The sequence below is a fragment of the Sorex fumeus genome, unplaced genomic scaffold, assembly GCF_029834395.1.
Source record: "Sorex fumeus unplaced genomic scaffold, SorFum_2.1 ptg000131l, whole genome shotgun sequence".
Lineage (NCBI taxonomy): Eukaryota > Metazoa > Chordata > Mammalia > Eulipotyphla > Soricidae > Sorex > Sorex fumeus.
Window position 1 is genome coordinate 30744335 of NW_026606188.1, and position 22728 is coordinate 30767062.

Genomic DNA, 22728 nt, shown 5'->3' on the forward strand with positions numbered 1-22728 from the left:
TCTATTCAAATGTAAACGTCCGATTCGGGTTGTTAGGCATTCGAATGAATCAATGCTCATGGCCAAGTTTGTGTTGACAAGGACACGGACGCCTCCAACACCTCTTTTATCACATGTTCCGAGGAACAATTCTTCTCCAGTGTCGAAAATGGCATGATGAGATTGGTGCCTTCTTGTCTCAGTCAGACCAATGATGTCGTACTTGATCTTTCGCGCTTGTACCTTCAGGTCCTTGATGGATGCATCTGATACTAGCGTACGTGTATTGAAAGTACAGATGATCATTTTTGTATTCCTTCGTTGTGGCAGCCTAGTTTTTGCCTTGAGATTTTATCGGTCTCTCCTTTCTCATCCTTCTCAATGCTGCTATGTTGGTGAAGCCTTCAGGGGAATGAGACCCATTGTAATTACTGGTTTTGGCATATCGAATACACAACGGATAGCTTGCAAGGCACTGCCATGCGGGCAGAATACTCTTGGTAGCTTGCCAGGCTTTCCAAGAGGGATAGACGCTTTTGGGGTGACCTCTAATCACCCTTGTAGGTATTACCATATTTGAACCCTATCAAATATGGTATGGCAATTCCAGAAGATGTGTATTTAACACATATTATTAGTACTCATTTTTTACTTCAGACCTTAATATAAATTATTGGGGTGCATCAAATTCCTTACTTCATATTAATCTTTTTAAATCTGCAAGAAACATCCCAGGTCTTCATTTTAAATAAAATAGATCACATAACCATTCATATGCTTGTCTGGTTTATGGCTAATCCTAGTTTAATCCCAAGAACTGTCTTCCAAGCACCCAGTAGTGACTGCTGAGCACTTCAAGGAATAGGTCAAAGACAAAGACAAAATAGTTTGTTTTAGCAGTCAAATAGCTCCACTTTTACTGGACTTAGGGTCAGCTTTATGAATTAATAACTCATGCATTTTTATAAGGCCCTGGGCTGAGAAGGGACACACATTTGGTTTGCTGATCAAATTCCTAATTAATTTTTAACAAGAAACTCTGCTTTCAATTTGCTCCAGGCACTGAAAGTTTTATAATATGTCTTGCATATATATGTAAATGCAGCTAATATATAATATCTCTTGCTCTTAGAAGGTAGAATGGTTAGTTTTTCATTTTAGCTTTATCTGTTTATTCTTTTTTTCAATAATTATTCCTCGTTTATCCTTTTGCCAATGATTTTTTGGGGGGTTTTTGGGTCACATCCAGCAATGCTCAGGGATTACTCCTGGTTCTGCACTCAGGAATCACTCATGGCGGTACTCAGGGGACCATATGTGATGCCAGGATCCACTGCGTGCAAGGCAAATTCCCGACCCGCTCTCCTATCTCTCCATCCCCCCTTTGCCAATGATTTTATTTTGATTCAGGCACTGTGGTTTTCAAAACTGTTATTAGTAAGGTTCCATACATTTCAGTACCACAATTTCTTGAGTGTCCACTTAGCTCTACCATTGTCTACCATCCTTTTCCTGTTTAAGCTTCCTACTTTAGACCAATTCTCAGTTTTGTTGCATTTGGGAATTTTTAATTCCCACACTATTATTATTTATATCATACATATGAGAGATCTGTCACTGATTTTTAACTGGGCCCCGCTGCTGTGTGTAGAACCATCACGTGCAGCAAGAAGAATGACTCATATCACTGGAAGTCATTCAAGGTTAGCAGAGACTTTATTTTCTCCCATTTCACCTCTTATATAACAAAATGTAAATGTTCATGAATACTTTAATGAATCTTAATTTGGGTGAAAAGGAAGCCCTCATCCCACCACTGTTCTTCAGATTTGAACAGCTTTATTTAGTAATCTTATCATTGTATCTTTGCTGATGACATCGTTCTAATAACACCAAACATCAGCCAAGCGGCACAAATGCTGAACGACTTTGACCATGAATGTGGAAAGGTCGGACTACAGCTGAATCTTAGGAAGACAATGTTTATGAGAAACAGCCTTGTTCCTGACGCTCCATTCGCTCTCAACGGAACCACCATCTCCGAATGCAAACAGTTATATATACCTAGGTCGAGAAATCAACATGATGAATGACCTGGCACCTGAGTTGCGCAGGAGGAAGAGAGCGGCTTGGAATGCCTTCAAGAGCATTGAAGAAATTACTAAAAGGACAAAGAACCTCCAGCTACGAGCACATCTCTTTGATTCCACTATTCTTCCTGCATTAACATAATGCCTCAGAGACCTGGACCCTACGAAAACAAGATGAGAACGCTATTTGGGTCTCTCAAAGAGGAATCGAAAGAGCTATGCTTGGAATATCACGATTCACTCAAATGAGAGATAGAATCCGGAGTTCTGATCTTCGTCAACGCTCAAGAATCAGGGACGCTGTCTCATTTGCCAAGACATCAAAAATCAGATGGGCTGGACACGTAATGAGGTTTACAGACAACCGCTGGACTAGAGCCATTACTGATTGGATTCCACAGGACATCAAAAGATCACGTGGACGCCCACCTATAAGATGGTCAGACTTCTTCGTCAAGACCCTAAATGATCGGTTTGAGCCTCTGCATGTTCCTAGAATGAACAGATACCATTGGGCTACGCTAGCACGCAACCGGGATGAATGGAGACGTTACTGGCACCCGCTCGAATAAATCGATGAATAACGGGGATTAAGTGATTAAGTGATTAAGTGATCATTGTATCATAGTTAGCACTGCCCTTCCCCAGGACTTTGTAATGCAGTGTAGATCCCAGCACTATATGATCAAGCAGAGAGAAAGAAAAAATCAAAATTTCACTCAAGCTCTTATATTAGCTCCCACCTTCTCTCCAAAATAATCCAACCTCCAAAATAATTCAATGTTATCAATAGTGATGCCTCTTTATATTATATATGTTGAATAAATGAACACTATTCATTTAATCTTGAGATCTAGCTATTCACTTATTCACAATACCTTGATGTAATAAACAGATATTTGATTATTCATTTCTGTCCACAGTCCATTTTTGGATGGTAGATGGTAGATGATCCACTTTTGAATGGTAAGGTAGATGGTCATTTTACTGTCTGTTATACTTGTTACCATAGTATTGTATTATTTCTGCAGCAAACTTATTGTCACTAAATTTAAAAGTTAAGACTATGTTACTTAAATTTAAAAGTTAAGACTATGTATTTCTCTGTTATTTAATTCTGAGCAAGGTGTCAGGACACCAGATATAAAAAGTCAAAATCACTGATTTCCAAAAGATTGTTTCTAAGCCAAAACTATTACATAAAGAAATAAATTCAATGCAAAGTTTCATCATCTCAAAAAATAGAATAACAAAATAGAATAACAATTTTTTTCAGAAACCAATACTCAGTCTATTAAAGTCAAAAATCACATATTCTGTTAAATGACGTACTAGTCCCCAGACCAATAATGTTTATGATTTTATTTAAGTATGTTGAAATCAAAATGAAAGCACCACTTAGATAAATGTTAGGTCATTAATTCCAAACACACGAGCTTTTTGATGTAGTCACATTGACAAGTACTGGAAGGACACAGAATCTTTTATCTCCAAGTCTTTATCATTTTCACTTCAAAATACTTTATATAGATTACTACAAATAATTAGAATGAGATAAGACAAATATCCAGGTATCACAAATCACAAATCATCCTGTTAATCGTCGATTGCCTCAAGCAGGCCCCAGTAACGTCTCCTTCATCCTAACCCTGAGATTATATTCAAGGCTCTTTAGAAGAATGAGACCCATCATTGTTACTGGTATTTGGCATATTGGGTACGCCGCAGGGAGTTTGCCAGACACTGCCATGTGGGCAGGCTACATTTGATAGCCTGCCAGTTTGTCCAAAGTAGGAATGAGATAATAAGATGTCATAATAGGATGTCCCGCGGCCGCAAATGCGGCCTTGCAGTTCCGGGAGCTGGTTTTTATAGTCTCTGAATCTTGGCCGTTGATGGGATTACATGGCGCCAGGGGGCCAGTTGGTGGGTGTGACCCCCGCCTACTGGAATTTGGAGGATCTGGGTGGAGGATGCTCGGCCCAAATCCGAGTAGGCTTGGAGATCTCGGCCCCAGAACCCGCGTGACTTTGTCCCTCTGCCAGTACCTTCATGTGTGCAGAGAGTGGTCTCAGCCTGGTGGTGGCTGGTCCTGGAGGTCTTTGGCTGCCGGAGCCCTGGTCGGGGCGGGGAGGAAAGCTCAACCCGCTCCCCTCGCCACCGGGGCCCCTTGGAGGGGAGTGGGTTGAGCTTTCCTCCCCGCCCCGACCAGGGCTCCGGCAGCCAAAGACCTCCAGGACCAGTCACCACCATCCAGGTATACATATACATATTTATACAGCTTTAAAAGAAGACTTACTGATTAATCAAAAAGAAAATGTGAAAGTTCAATGACAAATTTCCAGTTCGCTTGAAGAAATGCAATATGCACTTATTCTCTGCGAATAACTATTTATAAATTTTCCCTGCAAGTGTTTGGAAGGAATTCTAAGCTTCCCACTCTATAAAAGTGCTGACTGCACACCTTTAAGTTTCAAAAAATGCTTATAGTTGCTGTGCCACTAAGGAATACAGAGTAGAAAAATCTAGTTGGTGCACTGAAGTCCAGGATCTGTCTGGAGTAAAGGCAATTTTAATACACTCTCACAAAAACTAACATGCCCTTTCTGGGAGAGATGGATAACCTAAGTTGGACCTATCGACAAAGTTCACCTATACAAATTGGCACATCACTGATCCACACTGCATTAGGAGAGACCAAATTTAAACTAAGATGGCACAACAGATAACCTAACTTTTTTCCTTTGGTATTTGATTCTATTCAAATGTTGCAAAAATGCATTTTTCCTGTGTGTGCCTCTCAAGTTATATTTTAGAAATGAAAGAAAGACAAAATATTGTGTGATGAAAACCTGAAAAAAAATCAACCAAAATATTTTTATGTAGTTCTAAATAAAATGATCCATTTTAAAAATAACAAAAGTGAAAGTACACATTGAAGAATTCGTCTGGGAGATGCCGCCTACAGACAGCCCCTCTGACTGCTTCTTATGCTCCTTAATGGTCATGATCCCAGAGTCACACAAACAAATATCGGAACCCAGCAGCTTTTGGCAGATATGCCTCCGGACTTTGTATTAGGCCACTGGCGATGAGCCACCCCGTGTGGGAAAAGGTGCCGTCCCTCCACCTACTCCCCCTGGCAGCCCAATGGCCACCATCTTTCAGAGCCCAGAAGACAGTCAGGTCGGGTCAGTAGTGTCGAGACACATAGGGCCTCACAGAATAACAGTGGAGCTGTTCCTTCTCCTCGCCCGCCCCGATGATACCTGAGATGCTGCCTATAGACAGCCCCTCTGGCTGCTTCTTAAGTTCCTTAACAGTCCTGATCCCAGAGACACACAAAAGAATCTCAGAACCAGCAGCTTTTGGCAGAGATCTCTCCATACTTAGTTATTAAAATTTCAGAATTCCAAGATCATGCAACCGTGACATCATATGCTATTCATAATCAGCAATACTGCACTGCACTGTCCTCCCATTGTTCATTGATTTGCCTAACCAGGTACCGGTAATATTTCTATTATGAGACTTGTTGTTACTGTTTTGGGCATATTGAACATGCCACGAGGAGCTTGCCTGGCTCTGCCATGGGGACGAGATACTCTCGGTAGCTTTCTAGGCTCTCTGAGAGGGACCAAGGGATCAAAACCGGGTCAGCCAGGTGCAAGGCAAATTCCCTACCCACTGTGCTATTCTGATCAGCCATAGAAAAGAAATTGTCTAGTGTTTCCTTTTCAGCAGATATGGGCATTGGGGGAAAATTCCAAATAATAATGGTATGACTAGTGTTGAAATATTGAATGTAATCAAAGGAGGGGCTCCTGCCCTGGCTCCTGGCTATCCTCACTGGGCACCTTGGAGGGGGACAGGTTGAGCTTTCCTCCCCACCCCAAGCATAACCCCAGCAGCTGAAGACCTCTGGAACCAGCCACAGCCATACTTAAGACCACTCTCCACATGCTCCAATAAGCCTCAGTCATGAAGGAACCAGCAGAGGAACCTAGGTGTGTGGGACCCGAGGCTGAGATCTCCAAGCCTGCTTGGATCAGGACTGGGCCTCCTCCACCAAGATCCCCCATCTTCTAGTAGGTAGATGTTACACCAACCAACTGCCCCCAGTGCCATGTAATCCCATCAATAGCCAAGACCCAGAGACTATAAAACCAAGTCTGGAAGCGTGCGGCCACATTAGCAACCGTGCAACTTCTTACTGTCTAGTTCTCACTCTCATACAACCCAGCAAGCTGCTGAAAGTAGCCTGCCTGCACAGCAGAGTCTGGCAAGCTCCCCGTGGCATATTCAATATGCCAAAACCCAGTAATATTGATGGGTCTTATTCCCCTGACCCTGAAAGAGCCTCCAATGTGGCACTTGATAAAATCTCAGGGCTAAGATGAATGGAAACATTACCAGTGCCTGATCAAGGAAATTGATAAACAACGAGATGACAGTGATACAGTGAATCAAAGTAAAGAGAGAGCAATGTGGAAATTATCTGCGACACAGGTGGCGTAGTGGGATGGGGGATATATCGGGGTTTTTTGATGGTGGAAAATGTGCATTGGTGAAGGGATAGGTGTCTGATCATTGTATGACCGAGACTTAAACCCGAATGTAATCAAAATGGAAAGAGAGTAATGTGGAAATTATCTGCCATACAGGTAGGGGTTGGGGGTGGGTTGAGAGGTTTTTGGTGGTGGAAAATGTGCACTGGTGAAGGGATGGGTGTTTGATCATTGTATGATCGAGACTTAAACCCAAAAGCTTTGTAACTGTATAATCAGTTGGTATAATGGTATAATCATTGATTATGCCATTATATATGTATCATTTAATCACAACTTCCCGTTAATCGTCGATTTAATTGAGCGGGCGCCAGTAATGTCTCCATTTGTCCCTGTCGTGTGCTAGTGTGGCCCAATGGTGTCTGTTCGCTCTAGGAACATGAAGAGCCTCAAACCGATCGTTCATGATCTTGATGAAGAAGTCTGACCATCTGGTAGGTGGGCGGTCACGCGGTCTTTTGACATCCCATGGAATCCAGTTGGTAACAGCTCTAGTCCAGCGGTCATCTTTAAATCTCATTATGTGACCAGCCCATCTGATTTTTGATACCTTGGCAAACGAGACAGCATCCCTGATTCTTGATCATGATACTCCAAGCATAGCTCTTTCAATTCCTCTTTGGGAGACCTGAATAGCGTTCTCATGCTGTTTGCATAGGGCCCGGGTCTCTGAGGCATATGTTAATGCAGGAAAAACAGTGGAATCGAAGAGATGTGCCCACAGCCGGAGTTCTTCGTCCTCTTAGCTATTTTTTCGACGCTCTTGAAGGCGATCCAAGCCGCTCTCTTCCTCCTGCGCAGCTCGGGTGCCAGGTCATTTGTCATGCTGACTTCTCGACCTAGGTACACATAGCTGTTGCATTCGGAAATGGTTGTTCCGTTGAGAGTGAATGGGGCATCAGGAACGAGGCTGTTTCTCATGAACATTGTCTTCGTAAGATTCAGCTGTAGTCCGACCTTTCCACATTCACAGTCAAAGTCAGCCAGCATTTGTGCCACTTGGCTGATGTTTGGTGTTATTGAAACAATGTCATCAGCAAAGCGGAGGTGGTGTAGTTGCCGGCCATCTATCTTCATTCCCATTCCTTCCCATTCCAGTCATGGCATGATGTTCTCGAGGGTGGCACTGAAGAGTTTCGGTGAAATGGTATCACCCTGCCAAATCCCTCTCTTGACATCGATGATTACTTCTTTGTAGAGTGGTCAGATCCTGGTAGTGAATCCGCAATACAGCTCATGGAGGATCTTGATGTATTGAGCTTGATTGCCCTGATTGGCTAGGCTTCAATGACTGCTTCCGTCTCAACAGAAGCAAAGGCCTTCTTTAAATCAATGAACGTTAGACAGAGCGGCATCTTGAACTCCCGAGAAACCTCAATGAGCTTGGTTATCGTGTGGATATGGTCGATGGTGCTGAATCCTTTGCGGCATGATCGCATGGTTGTCCTTCATCTAGTGTTCTGCCAATCCTATTTAGGATATCTCGAGTGAACAACTTGTAGATGACAGACAATAGGCAAATCGGGTGATAGTTGCCAATGTTATGGATTTCTCCCTTCTTGAACAGTAGTACAGTCCTACTGGTTTTCCACTGGGACAGAACCTTGCATTCAGACAGGTGTGAAGAGCCGAGCCAGTTTATTGATGAGTACTGACGGTAGGTTCTTCAGGTGTTCAGGTCTGACCTTGTCTGGGCCGGGTGCTGTTCGTTTCTTTACTGACGAAATGGCATGTGAGATTTCAGAAGGGAGAACGTTGGGAATGACATATCCATCCTGTGGAATTTGGTATGTTGGCAATTGGACATGGCTGTCGAAGAGATTTGAGTAGAAGTCATGGATAATCTTCTCCTTTGCCGTTCTGGAGGATATGATAGATCCATCAGGAGGTCGAAGGGCAGTCTTCTTGGTCTTGTAGTTGGCAAAGTACAGGCAGGCGTTACAAATACTTTTCCCAGCTTCTGCCGCATCTACTAGCAGTTCTGCTCTTCTCTCTTTGAGGTCTTCTTTGATCGCATCTCTGCTCTGCTTTGCAAGTATATATATATATATGTATATCATCAGTGTAATGGTAAAGTCAGTGATTCAATAAACAAATTTATATAAAAAAATAATTCATCTGGATTGTTTACTTTTTTAACTAGTGGAAGTTGAAAGATTGCTTACTCATTTATGGAGAAATTAGTTGTATTTATGATTTGATAGCCAAGACCCTTGAAAATGGGAAATGTACAGATGTGAAAAAAAAAACCACTATTCCTCCTTTGAATAAAAATAAATGCCAAAATTCAGCACAAGAGGAGTGTTTCAGATACAAATGATATTAACAATGTCAATAAGGTGTTATTGAAGCACCTATAGAGTATATACGCTGGGCTTATCCTAGAAATTTTTACACCTTTTATAAGAGGCAGCTCAGCATCCCTCTCACCTGTGGGTTTTATTTAGATTATTTAGATTAGAGTATTTACAATTGAAGTAGGAAAATGTCTGAATTTTGGTACAGAAACAGAGGCACACTTGCTATTTTTCAATAAAGCATGGTTTGTAATTAGTAAACTGCCCTAACACCTAAAAATCCACACTGATGGGCCACGCAAACATCTAATACATTTTGATTCCCCCCACAAAACTTAGATTAGTTATGATTACACTGAACCATGAATAAAAGAAACAATCACTATGGACTCACGCTCTAAATTGCAATTCACTTCAACACATTTGGGAATGTACATGCATCAGAGAAGATTCTGAGTGGGAATTCTGGAGTTGATTCAACTCGACAAGTCCTCTGGCAAACCAGGTTCATTCAGGCCTTCCATTTCACAATGCCCATGTTTGTTTTTTGTGAGTATGGTGATCTCATAATAAAATGGCTACATGACATGCAGCATTTAAGTGACTGGAGAAATGAAAGGGTGAAATTTGATGATAAATGTCAAGTGCAAGCTAAATTCTTCTTAGAACAAGGTTCTTCATAGAACAAGATTCTTAGAAACTTCACACCCCAAATTGTAATTTTTCTTATTGTCCATCCCTGGCTGTAGAAAGTTGAGAAGTATAGTACTTTTGTTTAGAAAATGGATGTTAAGTTATTTGAATAAGATTGGGACTAAAGAGGAGAAATGGTATGAGTGCCAAATGATGTCATGACAGGCTGCAGCTAACATTAAGTCTCAACTAGGCCTCAGTTTCTGTTTCCTCGGAACAGAATCTGCAGTTTCTGGTAAACTCCCAGTTGAGTAATTCACCTAGATAAGAAACTGGGCAGCTGGATCTGGCCAGTCATGAGGGGCCACTGCATCCTTCTTGAAAAGAACCCTAAACCATTACTGGTACCTGCTGTGTAATTGCTGACCTCTGTTGTAATAGGGAAATGCTAAAAATAGACTAGCATATAAGCCGCTTCTTAACTGAACCCTATATAAACTGCTAGTGAGTTGGAGTTGGGGTCCTTTTCAAGACTCCACTGTGTTGAACGAGACTCAGATCCTAGCTCAGGCAAGCACTGGCTCGAGCTAGTGATAAAGTTCTTTTGCTTTTGCATTATCATGTGTGGAACTGGATGTCTCTGCAATTGGGGATCTGAAACTTCGGCATAACAATGGTATAATCAGTACAGAAAAATAATTTTCAGTTTTGCAACAGGTATATGCAGAAATGAAGACCAGAATTGGTGTAGTTCAAAGTTCACCTTGAGAGTTAGACTTCAGACATCTTCACTTTACTTCATCAACTTATAGGACTTTATTACCTTTGTTTTATTTATATCCTTTGTACTTTCAGGCCTTAACATAGGATGATTTCTGCTTCATAAAGTTGGTTTTTAAATCAACTACCATTTATTAAGACTATCATATATCATATAAATCATATAATCAACTACCATTTATTAGATTTATAACTTAATAAACATAACCAATATATAATTTATAATTACTGTGATTCAGTTATATATCTAAACATCTTATCTGATATTTAAATATCATCTCTCATCCAATGATTAAAACTTCCATTAATTAAATATTAATTTATTGTATGTATTTTGTTGCCTTTTGTCTCCCAGAGTATCTATGCAATATTTGAATAAATCACTACTTTTAAATTGGACACTCAAGGACTATAAAAGTACAAATATAGTTTAGCATATAAATTTAGAAAACTTCAGGCTCAGAATATAAACACACATGCTTGACTTTAGAACCCATGACCTTACTATGTGGCAGCTGATATAAAATAAAAAATAAAATTCTAATGGTAGAGATTCTGATTTACTTGACATTTAAAATCCTCAACTACTTTCAGAGAGCCCAGAAGTATCCTAGGTATCAATACAATAGGTACTTTCAATGAATTAATGATATAAAAAGTAAAAGATAATGACTAAGAGACCTACAAATCCCGACTTAATTACATTCTACAACAATATAAGAAGGTTGGTAACACAAGAAAATATTTTAAACATGCAATCAATTTAATCTCAGAATATAACTCAGTCTTTTTATAAGTTCCCCTTGCTATAGTTCGAGATCTCAGTTTCAGAATTAAAAAGAACAATTTCATGAAATATTTTAAATGATTAAAAGAATAAGAAATATTTTAGCTAAAAAACATTTAATATAAAGCCTTTTCTATTTCAAACCTTGACATTTGCTGTTTGACATGCCTAAAATTTTCTCCTACAAGATGTATCTTTAACTTTTTCTCTTGCTCCAGTTACCATATTTAACCTTGTAATCATTGCAGACTTGGGGAGGAGGAGGGTTGGCCACACTGGCAATGCTCAGGGCTTGCTCCTGGTTTTGTGCTCAGAGATCGGTAATGGCAGTGCTGGGGGAAACATATGCAGTGCCAGGTAGCAGCACACAAAGCAAATGCAGTTTTGTATTATCTCTTCAGCCCCCATTGAAGATTTTAAGCCTTAAAAAACGGATACAATATTTATTTTTTCAAAGGTTATACACCATTTCTGGAGCTAAGAAAACCAGAGTGTGCCAATTACATAGTGAAATCTGGTAGAGTTCAATTCAGACAGCATCCCTTATCTTGGAATTATTTTCCTTCACATTGCAGAGTAGAATTAGAGCACTTTACATTCATTTTGGGTTGTCATGTCTCCAATAAAAATTCTAAGGAGCAGAATCCTTATGTCATAATGATCATTACATCCCAGAACTTGGTGCTTAATATACTGTAGTACCACATTGATGATAAATACATGAATAAATGAAATTATTAAATAAATCCAAGAATGGAAGGAAGAAAACTGGAGAGAGCAGTGCAATATGCTTTACGTGACTCAGACATCATTCAAAGGTAACTAAGACAAACTGACTTTTATACTGATGTTAATATCAGTTTCAGCAACTAAACCTAATACACTTTTGATTTTTATCCTAAAATAAATTTCTTGTTTGTGCACTTTCTTCCTGTATAGAAAGAGGTTTATGTTGCTCTGAATTTTATCTTGTGGGTACCATGGAAACACACCGTTTTGTGTAATCAGTTACCCAGTTTAAGAAAATTTCTAAGATTGCCTAGAAGAAACAATCTCTATGGACTTCAATTGGTGCTACTGACATAGATATAATCCTGAATATTATTAACTTTAATATCAATAAACACAATGAGAATAACAAGTAATATGGCCATTCTGCCTTTGAGAAATAAAATTTTAATAATATACCAATTGTTCATTTTCTCACTGTGCAGAAAAGAATATAAGTGTTAAATTGAGTTTAGATTCACAAACTGGCATGAGAAAGAATTTGTTAATTCTAAAAAAATAAATTGGTACCAGCAATGTTACAGAATCATTAGCTGGAGGAATGTTTACAGAAGGCTTTTGCTCACCTTCGTTAGGAAAAATGTAGATATATCTTATTTAAAGATTGAAACATGTGACATATTCAGACACTAAGATGTTCTGAATTGGATTTCCCTTAATATTGAAAGCCTTATTTTCCTTTATGATCCAGTTTTATGCACATGGCAATAGCATAGTATATGATTTCAAGAGCAAAGGCAGAACCTTTGCCCAAATACCGCCCTGAGGAGAAAACAAATTCAGAAAAGGAACACTCATTTCCGTCACATACTACTGGTCAGTACACATCACAAGTCTAATCCAGATTCATGGAGTAGGGTAAAAGGTTTATCCCTTGATAGAAGGTCACACAAGAAAGAACTGGAATACAAGATCTTTAGTGGTGACTCTCAAATCACCCCATTAAAATTTTTGGACTTCCTGGAGCAACATCTCAAACTCTACAACACTGATAAACCTGGAGTAGCACATCAGATTGGATGGAATGTAATGCAGAAGGCAAACAATCTCAATTAACAAAATATAAACACAGAAGGTTTAATCTGTAACAGTATCTTAGAAATCTCTTATACAAGGGTTTAATATCTCCATGGGGAGATATAACAATCTTTACTAACTTTCTTCTAAGGAAACATTTTTTGATCATCCTTTTGCAAATTATAACAAACAATATAAAATACGTTATTGAGAGTCTGCTATGGAAGCAGGCTACAGGTACAGTTGGGAAAATTGGAAATAATAGTAGTGATAAGGTGTAATGGTAGTGGGATTAGTATTGAAACATTTAATGTTTGTAATTAAATTGAAAACTTAAAAAAGTTATGAAATCAAAAAAATTTAAAAAATCCCAAACAATGGATCCAACTGACCCATTTCCAATTAGAAATAAATCTTTGGACAGATCACTGTTATCAGCACAGCAGAATATATCTTAAATTTCATTCTGTCAGACTATGGGAGAACTCAGAGAATAAATACGTCTTGGAAAAAAGTGGAAAACACAATTTGGGGCTGACAGCAATACTTTTTTGCCCTCTCTTGAGGGGAAATTAATGTGAGACATTCAGAGGGCTAAGTATTGGTAGTCATTAAACAGGAAAACATAAATCTTTTTATTTTTTTTGCATTTTTATGTGTAGATATTAACTAGTTGGTCAAACTGTTCGATAATTTGACACTAGGCACAGTCATCATAGCTGCAAGAAACTCCTACAGGATTGAGATACAAAATTATCTTATGTTAAATCTTATGTTAATTATCTTACGTTAAATATTAATTCTTATATGTGTCAGAGCCTCCTGCCCCCGAGTCTGGCTGTCCTCACTGGGGCTCCTTGGAGGGGGGTGGATTGAGTTTCCCTCCCCGCCCCGAGCAGAGTCCCAGGAGTCGAAGACCTCCAGAACCAGACACAGCCAAGCTGAGACCACTCTCCACACGTCCGGACAAGCCTCATGCATGAGGAACTGGCAGAGGAACCCAGGCATGCAGGTCCCAGGTCTGAGATCTCCAAGATTGCTTGGATCGGGACTGGGCCTTCTCCACCCAGATCCCCCATCTTCCAGTAGGTAGGCATTATACCCATCAGCTGCTTCCGGCGCCAGGTGGTCCCATCAACGGCCAAGACCCAGAGACTATAAAACCCAGCTCCCGGAAGCGATATCTTATTACCTTGTTTTTACTTTGGAGAACCCGGCAGGCTACCGAAAGTATCCTGCCTGCATGGCAGAGTCTGGCAAACTTCCCGTGTTGTACTCAATATGCCAAATACCACAATGATAGGTCTCATTCTTCTAGCCCTGAAAGAGCATTGAATATGGCTCTTTTAAAATCTCAGGGCTAGGAAGAAGGAGACATTACTGGTGCCTGCTCGAGGCAATTGACGCACAACAGGATGATCGTGATCGTGATGTGCCAGACTATTGCATGGCTGTATTTTTCAGATAAAATAAGTGCCAACCAGTGCTCTGGAACACCTCAGACTTGGCAACCTCCAGCAATGATACATTATTCTAGGTCAACTAGCTCATCAAAGAAAACTCTGCTGCTTCTGGCTGACATATCCTTAAAATGAACAAACTAATGAAAAGCCATAGAGTCAGTGCTTATAATTAAACTAAGTTCAATACTTTTGGGGTGATTCTTTAACAGGATCTCACAAAGACTGCTCAAATGTGTTCCCTGAAATATCTTCAAACTTAGTTTAATAATAGCCACTCATCTCTTTAAAGAGTTCATTGTCCGATTTCTAATAGTTCACAAAAGCAGTTTCAAAAACTTTCTTCATTAAAGATGGGAACATACTGCCCTTGAGTCCTGAAATGAGAAAATTCCCTCCATTGTAATTGCTTCAAGTGAAATACCATATAATATTAACCTAGTTGGACTACCCTGAGAACATTTCAAGTGCTAATTACCTTTGAAGAGAGTCAATGAACTTCCTAATGTTTTCAAAACTTACATGTACAAAACAGGAAATGAAAGTGGAGAAGCACGACTCTAAAATAATCATAATATTTCTAGTCTCAACAGAATCTCAACATTTAATAAGCACTGAGTAAGCAAAAGGTACCAGAAACAATTAAAAGTCTTCATGATTCATTTAATTCCCACGGATGTTGTTTTTCAGATTTACCACAAAGAAAACTGAGGCCCAAGGAGAGATGATTATATGTCTGGTATCATATAGTAAGGAGAGCAAAATAACAAAACAGAGTACAGATATCCATATTGTAAGATTTTATATCATTCTCCTCTTTAAAACAATTCTGGCTTTCTGAAAATGACTCATACTAGCTTTCACAGCACTGTCTACTCTGTTAAATTGTACCCCTTCTGTAGGAAGAAGAGAGAAGGGCCCAGAACTGCTAATGGTGATTCTGTATCCAGAAAAGGAAGCATGCTAGAAACTGTGTCTCGACCACACAATTTCTCATTATGTAATACATGCTATAGGTGCTAAATACATTTCTACTTTATGCAGGAAAGTGTCTTTGACCTCTGTGATTCAAGGTGTGTCTTGAAGGTCCCTGGTGTTTAAGAAACATACACAATATGTAGAAAAAGCAAATTGGGGTCGTTCCTTTTGAGTTATGAAACGAATCCTCAGGTAAAGGACTCTATTCAGTTTGTTAAAATATTTATATTTTATTGATAGTCTATGCTGTAATACTATTAGTCATTTCATATGCATTATTTTGTTTAATTACCATGATAACACTACAAGGTTGTTATTATCTACATTGCATAGATGGTAACAAGTAAAATTTTATAGTGTCTGTTCTCATTCCAAGACAGTATTCCTTAGTTTCCCATAGAATTGAGCCTACATCTTTTCCTGCACTAACATAATTATCACTTTTTTTGGCATGGCAAAAGAAACTCAGATTAAAATAAAAGACACCTTGATTTAATTAATACATCCATACAAGACTTTATAACATACAAATTCCAAAAGTATTAGCAAAGCTCAGCAACAAAAAGCAAAAAATAACTCCAAAAAAATAGGAGAAGATATGAATGAACACTTCTACCCAGAGGATATATTGATGGCAAATAAGCACATGCAAAAGGTGTTCATTGTCACTTAGTATCAAGTAAACTTCAGTTCCACCCTCGAAATGTTAAGTGATGACTGGAATGGGAGGGAATGGGAGTGAAGATAGACAGTCGGCAACTACACAACCTCCGCTTCGCTGATGACATCATTCTAATAACACCAAACATCAACCAAGCGGTATGAATGCTGGCTGACTTCATTCGTGAGTGTGAAAAGGTCAGACTGCAGCTAAGTCTCACCAAGACAAAGTTCATGAGAAACGGACTAGTTCCTGATGTTCCATTTGCCCTCAATGAAATGAACATCTCCGAATGTAGCAGTTATGTATACTTCGGTCGAGAACTCAACATGACAAATGAACTGCGCAAGAGGGAGAGAGCAGTGTGGAACTTTAAGAGCGTCAAGGAAGTAATTAAGAGGACAAAGAAACTCCAGGTCCTGGCACATCTTTTTGACTCCACTGTTCTTCCTGCAATAACATATGCCTCAGAGACGTGGACCATAAGAAAATAGAATGAGAACATTATTCAGGTCTCCCAAAGAGAAATCAAAAGAGCTATGCTTGGAATATCACACTTCACTCAATGAGAGAAGGAATCCAGAGATCTGCCCTCCATTGACAATTGAGAATCAGGGACGCTGTCTTGTTTGCCAAGGCATCAAAAATCAGATGGGCTGGACACGTAATGTGATTTAGAGACTACCCCTGGACTGGATCTGTTCTGTTACCAACGGGATTCCACGGGACGTCAAAAGAACATCTGGCCACCCACCTATGAGATGTTCAGACTTCTTCGTCAAAACCCTGAACAAACGGTCTGAGGCTCTTCATGTTCCTGGAGTGAGCAGATGCCACTGGGCTACACTAGCACGTGATAGAGATGAATGGAGACATTACTGGCATCTGCTCAAGCAAATCGATGATCAATGAGATGACAAGTGATACAAGTGATCAAGTAAAGACAAAAAAAACAAGAATGAGATTTCTATCAATGATCTACCAGTGAGAATGACATATACAAAAAAAAAAACTAAAACAATTAAAACCAAAAAACTAGAAACTGAAAAAAAGTAATATTCAGTTACTGTTGATGGAAATGTCACTTGGACCAGCTGAGAAATGAAATAGAAATATCTAAAAAAGAAAACCCTATAATGAAGCTTCCATTTGAACCAGTTACCCCTATCGATGTATTTGCCTCAAAATCACAAAAACATTAATGCAAAAATATATAGGTATATAGAGAGGTATACACAGATAGAAAGATAGATAGATAAATAGATGATAGATAGAGAGATAGATAGATAGATAGATTTATGTATTGTAGTTTGTAGTACATTATCCAAGATATGGAAATAATCCGAATTTCCAACAACATATGAATAGTTAATAAGTCAAATACAGAATGATCTCATTCATTTGTGGTATGTGGAGAAACAGATCAAGGGCATGGAAAGCCTAATTAATACAAACCTTAGAGTGCAGGTTTTTGGGGAGGGAAGAAATTGGAAGTAACATGGGAACATAGAGAGTCTTCAACACTCGAGGTGGTACTAAGGGACAATTGTGCACCGGGAACATAGAGAGTCTTCAACACTCAAGGTGGTACTAAGGGACAATTGTGCACCAAAAGCATAGTTGTCAATCATAAAAATAAACGGGATCATGGGAGAGGGGAAGAAATGTCAGACCAGTGTGATATAGGAATGGGAGAGGAATGCTGTAGGCAGTACAGTAAATAGTGTAAAGTAACTTAATACATCAATACTAAAAACTAATCACAATTTTAACCCTACAACCTGAACTATAATTTAAAAATTTTATTTTACCCAACGACTATTGTGTGTTGGGCAGAGATGCAAAATACCACAGTTGCAAACATAGCTTGGTTGTCAGAGTAGTGTCAAGAGTGATAAAGCATTCAGACATAAGATAATGTGGTACAGAGATGGGAATCAGGGAAGGAGAAGCATCACAGGAGATGATACTTCAGAAAGTGCCCAAAATCGGATATCACAACAGAAACCAAAGAAATTCAAAAGATCATCAGAGGCTACTTTGAAAGTCTGTATGCCACGAAACAAGAGAACCTAGAAGAAATGGATAAATTCCTGAACTCCTATAATCTCCCAAAGCTGAATCAAGAAGATATAGAGTACCTGAATAGACCTATTAATATCAAGGAAATTGAAACTATAATCAAAAGTCTTCCCAAAAACAAAAGCCCAGGTCCAAATGGATTCACTAGCGAATTTTTCCAAACATTTAAAGAAGACCTATTACCAGTTCTTATCAAGCTTTTCCAGGAAATTGAAAAAACAGAAATCCTCCCAAACAGTTTCTATGAAGCCCATATCTCCCTAATACCAAAAGGAAACAAAGACACCACAAAAAAGAAAACTACAGGCCTATATCCCTGATGACCACGGATGTGAAGATTCTCAACAAAATACTAACAAATAGAATTCAGCAACTCATCAAAAAGATCATACACCATGACCAAGTGGTATTCATCCCGGGGATGCAAGGATGGTTTAACATGCGGAAATCAATCAACATAATTCATCATATCAACAAAAGAAAAGATAAAAATCATATGATCATATCAATAGATGCAGAGAAAGCATTTGAGAAGATCCACCACCCATTTATGATGAAAATCCTCGCCAAAATGGGGATAAAGGGGACTTACCTCAAAATAGTTAAAGCAAGCATCATCCTCAATGGGGAAAAAATGAGAGCATTACCCCTAAGATCAGAGACGAGACAGGGATGCCCACTCGCTCCACTACTGTTCAATATAGTACTGGAATTACTTGCAATAGCGATTAGACAAGAAAAAGATATTAAGGGCACCCAAGTAGGAAAGGAAGAAATCAAGCTCTCACTATTCGCAGATGATATGATTCTATACTTAGAGAACCCTAAAACCTCTACCAAGAAACTCCTAGAAACAATAGATCTGTATAGTAACGTTGCAGGCTATAAAATTTATACCAAAAAGTCCATGGCTTTCCTATACTCAAATAGTGAGAGAGAAGAAAATGACATGAAGAAAACAATCCCATTCACAACTGTGCCCCAGAAATTCAACTACCTAGGAATTAGTTTAGCTAAAGAAGTAAAGGACCTGTACAAACAAAACTACAAAACACTGCTTCAGGAAATAAAAGAGGACACAAGGAAATGGAAAAATATCCCCTGTTCATGGATCGGGAGGATTAACATTGTCAAAATGGCAATACTTCCCAAAGCACTGTACAAATTTAACACGATCCCTGTTAGGATACCCATGACATTCTTCGAAGAACTGGAGTAAACACTCCTGAAATTTATATGAAACAATAAGCCCCCACGAATAGCTAAAGCAATTTTTGGGAAAAAGAAAATTGGAGGAATCAACGTCCCTAACTTCAAACTCTACTACAAAGCAGTAATAATTAAAACAGCATGGTACTGGAACAAAAGCAGAACAGCAGACCAATGGAACAGAGTTGAATACACTGACATCTCCCCCCAAAAATATGATCACATTTGAAAGGAGCAATAAATGTGAAATGGAGTAAGGAAAGCCTTTTTAACAAATGGTGCTGACAAAACTGGATGGCTACATGCAAAAAAATGGGCTCAGATCTCTGCCTAACACCATGTACAAAAAAAAGATCAAAATGGATTAAAGACCTCAACATCAGACCAGAATCCATAAGGTACACTGAAGACAAAGTCGGCAAAACCCTCCATAACATTGAAGCTAATGGTGTCTTCAAAGATGCCAAGCAACTGGCTAAGCAAGTGAGAACAGAGATAGACAAACGGGACTATCTTAAATAAGAAGCTTCTGCACCTCAAAAGAAACAGTGACCAAAATACAAAGACAGTCCACAGAATGGGAAAGGATATTCGCCAAATACACATCCGACAAGGGGTTGATATCAAGGATATACAAAGTACTGGTTGAACTCCACAAGAAGAAAACATCCAACCCTATCAGAAAATGGGGTTACAAAATGAACAGACACTTCATCAAAGATGAAATTCGAATGGCTAAAAGACACATGAGAAAATGCTCTACATCATTAATCATCAGAGAGTTGCAGATCAAAACCACAATGAGATATCATTTCACACCACAGAGACTGGCCCACATCCAAAAGAACAAAAGCAACTGGTGCTGGCGCAGATGTGGTGAGAAAGGGACACTCCTTCACTGCTGGTGGGAATGCCTGCTGGTTCAGCCCTTCTGGAAAACAGTATGGATGATTCTCAAAAAACTAGAAATTGAGCTCCCATTTGACCCAGCAATTCCACTCCTGGGAATATACCCCAGAGAGGCAAAAAAGTAGAGTCAAAGCAACACTGCAGTTGTCTGTTCATTGCAGCACTGTTTACAATAGCTAGAATCTGGAAAAAACCTGAGTGCCCAAGAACAGATGACTGGTTAAAGAAGCTTTGGTACATCTACACAATGGAATACTATGTAGCTGTCAGAAATGATGAAGTCATGAAATTTACATACAAGTGGTACTACATGGAAAGTATCATGCTAAGTGAAATGAGTAAGAAAGAGAGGGATAGACATAGAAAGATTGCATTCATCTGGGTAACATAAAGTAACAAAATAGGAGACTAACACCCAAGAATAGCAGAGATAAGTACCAGGAGGATTACTCCATGGCTTTGAGGACAGCCACACACGCTAGGGGAAAAGGTAGCTCAGATAGAGAGGGGAGCACCAAATAAAGGGTGTTGTGAGGTTCCTCACAGGATGGTAAATGCGTGATGAGAGTACACTATAGTCCGAACAAGATTGCCACTCAATGTCTCTTTTGCAAACCACAACACTCAAAAGGAGAGAGATAACAAAAGAGAATTCCCTGCCACAGTGGTAGGGTGAGATGGAGGGAAGGGGAGTGGGAGGGATAGTGGGACTGGTGGTAGTGGAGAATGGGCACTGGTGGAGGGATGGGTATTCGATCATTGTATAACTAAAACCCAAGCACAAAAATTTGTAAGGCTACAACTGTACCTCATGGTGTTTCACTAATAAAAATCTAAGGAAAAAAAATAAAGTGCCCAAAATGGAAGTAATCCAGGATGTGCCAAGACCAGTTTACAGCTCCATGTTGTTACAATGTCCAATAACTTCCTTCTAGACTCAACCTGAATTCAGTCTTCAAGTTAGAGCTAATTTCTTCAAGTTCTTTCTTGTCACATCTACATATTGTTTCTAATAAAACATCCTTAAACAATTCTAAATTCAGAACAAAGCTCTTCAATAGCCTTCTCTTAGCAGAAAACTAAGAGAAGTTTAAGTAGTGCTTCTAAGAGATTGCTTAGTCTATCCCCTTATTAATGTTTCTTTAATCAATGAAACTTTACATTTCTATCAAAGAATGTCAAAATAATGGAAGATATGCCAATCTGAAAACTAGTATAAGCATCCCACCTTGTTTCAATATGGTAAACTAAAGCACAAAGTTTACGGTTTCAAATATAAATTTATATCATGTAGTAGATATATAATTACTGGATTCCATTGAAATTTATATTGAAATAGACACTAAATCATTATTGCTAAATAATGAAGGCATTCACTGGGGTTCTTCATTGAAAAAATAGAAAAATGAAACACAATATTAAATATAAAGGGAAAAATATTTTATTTACATATAGTTTCTTATAAGAACAGATACTACACTTGATCTTAGCCAAAAGGCCGAGAAGCGAGGGCTGGAGCGATAGCACAGGGCTGGAGCGATAGCACAGCAGTAGGGCGTTCGCCTTACAAGCGGCCAACATGGCTGACCCAAGTTCGATTCCTCCACCCCTCTCAGCCAGCCTGGCAAGCTACCGAGAGTATCTCGCCCACATGGCAGAGCCTGGCAAGCTCCCCGTGACGTATTCGATATGCCAGACACAGTAACAACAAAGTCTCCAGTGGAGACGTTACTGGGCCCCGCTCGAGCAAATAGTTTCTTATGGCTGGAGCGACAGCAGAGTGGTAGGGCATTAGCCTTGCACGCAGCCAACATGGCCGACCCGAGTTCGATTCCTCCGCCCCTCTCGGAGAGCCCGGCACGCTACTGAGAGTATCTCGCCCTCATGGCAGAGCCTGGCAAGCTACCCGTGACATATTCGATATGCCAAACACAGTAACAACAAAGTCTCCAATGGAGACCTTACTGGGCCCGCTTGAGCAAATCAATGAACAACGGGAGGACAGTGACAATAGTTTCTTAAACAAAAGTAATGTAAATAATGGCTACATCAAATTCTAGTTTCTAATTATCTCCTCCACTACCCAACCACTGCCACACTCCAGGCCACTTTCCATAGACTCAGGCCGAGCTTCACGCAGGAGCGAAGTCCCACAGAACCCACATAATGCGGAGCTTTATGACCTTGGACTCTGGGCTCAACGGGATCTGTGAGCTTAGATCCTCTCTCTGCTCCCCCCAGTCTCTGGTGACCCAGGGGTCACACCCATAAGCCACACCCTGATGGCACCAGATAATCTCCTCATCGACCACCCTCCAGAACTCATGGCTGCTCCTCCCAGATGGGAGTATAAAAGGAGGCCCTCATAACCATGCCACTGGACTCCATGCCGGGCTGTTTCTACTTGGCGAGCCCCAGAGAGGGGTGAGTGAGAGCCCTTCCTGCCCCAAGGGACCCAGCCCTGGTGCCGACCTCCACTACAACTGCCA

At 39.7% G+C, this 22728-nt stretch overlaps 1 pseudogene; it reads right to left on the bottom strand.

The window, feature by feature from the left end:
- Nucleotides 1–21639: 21639 nt before the first annotated feature.
- On the bottom strand, nucleotides 21640–21749 carry LOC130015828 (uncharacterized; annotated as a pseudogene).
- Nucleotides 21750–22728: the final 979 nt, after the last annotated feature.